The 5,676-nt window shown below is 33.2% G+C and overlaps 1 non-coding gene across 1 annotated transcript; it reads right to left on the minus strand.

Annotated features, from left to right (window-relative positions):
* Positions 1-455: 455 nt before the first annotated feature.
* Positions 456-619, minus strand: LOC126031077 (U1 spliceosomal RNA). Its single transcript, XR_007503230.1, has one exon. It is a non-coding gene; the product is annotated as a U1 spliceosomal RNA (small nuclear RNA).
* Positions 620-5,676: the final 5,057 nt, after the last annotated feature.

The following is a 5,676-nucleotide window of genomic DNA, read 5'->3' on the forward strand; positions in this document are numbered from 1 at the left end:
CATCAAAAAAAAAAATCTAGAAATTGAGCTTCTATATGACTCATCAATTCATATAGTTTCTACCTCAAAGTGAAAAGAACTATTCAGAAAAAACATTTACATTCCCATATTCAAAGAAGCGCTATTAACAATAACCAAAAATATAGAAACAATTCAATTTTATAAGAACAGATTACTGGATAAAGGAACATTACTCCAAAAGAAAAAAAAGATGGATAACCCCCTGGGAAAATGTTTAGAGTTTAAATTATATAATTGGACAGGTAAAATTGCACCCACAGGAAACAAATAAATATGTGCCAGGAAATAATGCAATGAAACAAGTTAATGTCTTTTAGATGTAGAAGCCAATTTAGGCAAAAATATAATGGAAAATTGTCTTTATACTTCAGGGGTACTTGTTGACTGGCTATGTGAAATATTTCAGTCTCTGTTCTTTTTGAATTTTTTTTTTACAAGGTAAAGAGTGAACACTGTCCCCCACTACCACAAATTATGCAGCTGAGTTTCCTACATTTGGGGAAATTGAAGAGGTCAGCACATCCAGAGTACAATGGATAAGCCTCACCCTGGGAAAACCAGCTTCATGATCATGGTATCTCACCTGCCAGGTAAGTATTGTCTCTATTCTTAATGTAACTATTGAGTTTTGATGTGACTACTAACTGTTCTTAATTTCTCTGTGAACATATCAATTATTCACAAGTTAGGAGCCAGAGTGTGGTAAAAAATACTGCACTGAATAAATGATAAGCCTATGAACTCTCTCAGGCTACTTAGGAAATCCAATAGCTTGAATAAGCCTGTGTTTGTCTCATTCTCTATCATCAACCCCGAGTTGACAAGGTCTAAGGTGCCAGTCCAATTTTCTTTAGTGTAAATTACCACATAAACAATGAAATACTACTTGGCTCTAGGAAAAATTAAAATCACCCAATGATTGCTATGAATTAATTGGAGAGTATAGTGCTAAATGAAATCAGAAAAGGAGGGTCAGGCATTTTTCTTGTTAAGTTCTGTCAGTACCTTGTATATTTTAGATATTAGACCCTTATAAGATGGGTATTGGGTGAATAATTTCTCTCATTCTGTGGCTGGCCTTTTTATACTAATCACTTTTTCTTTTGAAATGCAGAAGCTTCGCAGCTAAATAGAGTCAGATTTGTTTATCTCTGCTTCCACTTGTTTAGACAGTGATGTTTTCCCCTTGAAAATGCCTCTAGTCTCAATGTCATGGAATTATTTTTTTTTTTGGTTTTGGGGCCACACTCAGGGGCAACGCTCAGGGGTTACTGATGACTATACACTCAAAAATTGCTCCTGGGCTTGGGAGACCATATGGGACTCTGGGGGATCAAACCGAGGTCACCTGCCTGCAAGGCAAATGCCCTACCACTGCCCCACCGCTCCAGACTCATCAATGCCATGGAATGTTTTATTACATGTTCTTCTATATACTTTATGGTTCTGGGTCAGATATCAAGGTCTTTAATCCATCTGGTTTTGACCTTTGTGCATGGTGTTAAATGGAGGTCTGAGTTTGTTTTTTGCATGTGACTGACCAGTTATTTCATCACCATTTGTTGAAGAGGCTTTCAAATGAACAGACATTTACTCAAAGAAGAAATTCAAATGGCCAAAAGATACATGAAAAATACTCCATATCACTAGTGATTAAGGAGATGCAAATCAAAACAACAATGAGGTACCATCTCACACCACAGAAAATGGCACACATCATAAAATATAAACAAACAAACAAACAAGAACAATCAGTTCTGGTAGAGATGTGGGGAGAAATAACTTTTATTTACTGCTGGTGAAAATACCATCTAGTCCATTCTTTCTGGAAAACAATTTGGAGATCCCTCAAAAAAACTGGAAATTGAGCTCCCATATTATACAGCTATACCACTCCTAGGGATATACCCTAAGAGCACAAAATCTCAATACAAAAATGCCTTCTGCACACCTATGTTCATTGCAGCATCATTTACAATAGCCAGAATCTGGAAACAATCCAGATGCTCAACAACAGATGAGTGGCTAAAGAAACTGTGGTACATATTCACTATTGAATACTATGCAACCATCAGAAAAATTGAACTCATGAGATTTTCCTATACATGGATGGACATGGAAACTATTATGCTGAGTGAAATGAGTCAGAAGGAGAGAGATAGACACAGAATAGTCTCAATCATCTGTTAGATTTAAGAAAAATAAAAGACAATATTGTAATAATACCCATATTATATGGGGACAACCCAGATTGCCCAACAACAGATAAGTGGTGAAAGAAATTGTGGTACATATAATAATAAAATATTATTCATCCATCAGGAAAAATAAAGTCACGAAATCTTCCTATACATGGAAACTATTATGACAAGTGAAATAAGTCAGAGGGAGAGACACAGAATAGCCTCACTCATCTGTAAGAATTAAGAAAAAAAAGAGTATGGTAATTATATGGTATGGTAATAATACCCAGAGTCAACAAAGGTGAGGGCTGGATGGACCAGCCAACGATATGAAGATTACTACAAAAAGTGTTGAGTGCAGTTAGAGAAATAACTACACTAACAACTATCATGATAATAGTAATGAGTAAAAGGAATAGAATGTTTGTTATCCTGCTGCTTAAATAAAGATATATATAAAAAGGTGAGAGACATAGAGATTTCTCTTAAATAATGGCTATTAAGAAACACAATAAGGTACTAAAATGCCCAAAGACAACATAAACTGACCACTGATTCTTAATAAGAAACTTACCACAATGAAAATTTGAGACTGGGGGCACTGGAGTATGGTAAAGGGAATAAAACTCTCTGATTGAGGGTGTAGTAGAGTATGAAACCATACTATGAATAGTATCAACAATGCCTAATACTTTATTAAAATAGTGTCTAGAGAGACACTACAGCTGGTAGGACTCTTATGCATGCTACAGACCTGAATATTATTTCTTTTTTTTTAATAAAACCTGAAACCTTAAGGTATATAGAAGAACATGTAATACAACACTCCATAGCATTGTGACTAATGGCATCTACAAGGAGTAATCATCACTGTCCAAAAAAGTGGAAGCACAGATAAACAAATGGGACTATATTAAGTTTGAGAGCTTCTGTACCTCAAAGAAAATAGTACCTAGGATACAAAAGCCACCCACAGAATGTGGAAAAACTATTTACCCAATACCCATCAGATAAGGGACTAATATCTAAGATATACAAGATAGTGACAGAAATTTACAGACCTGGATTTAATTCCTAATATTCTTTAGGGTCCCCTGAGCCCTGCCAGGTGGAGTCCCAGAACACAGAGTGAGGATAAAGCCGTGTGCCCAAGTAGGCCAAAATTCACCCCCAAATTTAAAATCTTCAAAATTAAAATTCAATATAAAGTAAATAAAAATTAAAATTTACTTTTAGTTTAGATGGACTTAAACTTATTTTTAAAAACTCTAAAATCTATTACTTTGCCAAATGCTAAAAGTTGTGAGAACTGTTGAATCTCTTAAAATATATGTTTTATCTTTATGGTCCCAGATAAAATACACCTTAGGCTGAATGAGACCTAATTGCAGTAGAATCAGAGAAAACCAATGAATTACAAAGCTAGTCCTGTGGCTATCAATCCATTAACATAAGACTTGTAAATTTCTTTGAACTAGATAAAAAGTTCCATTTTTATTACAGAATGACAATTTCTTACATCTTGACATCTGAATTAGGAGTGCCTGAGGCCTAATGGGGGGAATCTCATTTATATCTATATGTTTGCTATAAACTTTCATCAAACACCTTGAGCACTGTTTAAATTCTGAAATTAGAATGATGAAAGGATTGAGAAATATTAGAAAAATTAAGCTTAGTTTCTATATATGCAACTTTTCTTCTTGCCTCCTTTCTCTTTCACAACCCGTTCCATCTCTATTTCTTATCCATCATACAATACCACTACCTTAGATATAAAAAAGTAGAATGTAATTTATTTTGCAGAAGAACAAGCAGGAATGCTTGTAAAATGCTTGTAAAATGTAGGGGCAAAGTATAACAAAAAATAAAAATAATGAATTAGAACATACCGGTAACTCAAAATATTTCCCATATTTTCTTTAACTGGCATTTCAACAAGTAACTAAGTATCTCCTTGATAATGTTCAAAAATTCTATTTGCAGAGGTGGAGGGTCTTTGACAATTTTGTGGTAGTGAAGTGGCCAAACTCTATACAAATGAAATAAAAACTAAAATAAGCAGTGTCACTACAATAAGAAACACAACAAAATATTCAAATGTGCAGCAAAAGAAACCATTGTTAGAATTACAAGATATCCTGTTTATGGAAGAGACTATTGTGCATCATAGCATACACCCAACAGAGTTAAAAATATAAAAAAATCATACACCACAACAATTACAACAATTAAATCAACCTAATCAATAAGTGAGCATAAAATTGAGACTATTTTTAATAAGACATACAAATATCTAACAGCACATGAAAAAATTTCATAATCATGTTATCAAGGAAATACAAATCAAAACAGCAAAAAATATATAATTCCACATTTCAAAAGTGGTCTATATAAAAAGATTAGACATAAACAATAGCCTTAAGGAAAAAACTTTCAAATTTTAACTTATTAATAAATCAATCAAGCTAATATTTTTATTTAGTTTATATACTTTGTAAAATGTATGTAGTTTCCACAAAAAGTAAAACACTTTATAATCAAGCAACTTAATTTCTAGGTATCAATCTAGAGCAAAGAAAGCACTATTTTGAAATGATATATGCAACCCAACCTTCACTGCAGTTCCATGTTATAAAAATAATCCAAATTCCAACAACATATGTTTGATTAAAAATTTTGATATATAGGAGCCGGAACATTGGCGCTAGAGGTAAGGCGTCTGCCTTGCAAGTGCTAGCCTAGGACGGACCCCAGTTCGATCCCCCAGCATCCCATATGTTCCCTCAAGTCAGGAGAGATTTCTGAGTGCATAGCAATGAGTAACCCCTGAACGTCAACAGGTGTGGCCCCAAAACATAACAAAAAAGAAATATTGATATATAATGAAACATTGCTCAACTACAAAAATAAAATATTTTATTTATATTTAGAATCATAAATAGAATTTGGTAGAATAAAACTTAGTCAAATAAAAAAGATAAAGATATACCAGATGAGTTTAGTCACAGGTAGACTATAAAGAAAAATAGACAAAGCAAAATTTGTACTTCAATTCTAACAACAGAATCAATATCTCTAAAAGGAAAATAAGTTAGAGAAATGGGTATAGAAGGTCCATTAAAATACACTGGAAAATTATTAGTACATAGAAATGTATATATTGTGGAAAAATATATTTAAAGAACTGAGGCAGGGAGGGGATCAGGGAAGGGAAACTGGGAATATTGTTGGTGGGGAATGTGCATGGGTGAAGAGTGGTGTACATTGTAAGACTGAGAATCATTTGCAAACAACTTGTAACCAAGGTGTTTAAATAAAAGAAAAAAAGAATTGTGTATATGTACCTCAAAATATAAAAGTATAAAACTTCTTGAGCAATTTATAATTATGCAGTTATATAATCATATTAGTATTTATTTTCCTTACTAGACCAAGTTCTAATTAAAGTGTGGAATTTATTTTGTTTTTA

The sequence above is a fragment of the Suncus etruscus genome, chromosome 1 (genome assembly GCF_024139225.1).
Source record: "Suncus etruscus isolate mSunEtr1 chromosome 1, mSunEtr1.pri.cur, whole genome shotgun sequence".
In the NCBI taxonomy this organism is placed as follows: domain Eukaryota; kingdom Metazoa; phylum Chordata; class Mammalia; order Eulipotyphla; family Soricidae; genus Suncus; species Suncus etruscus.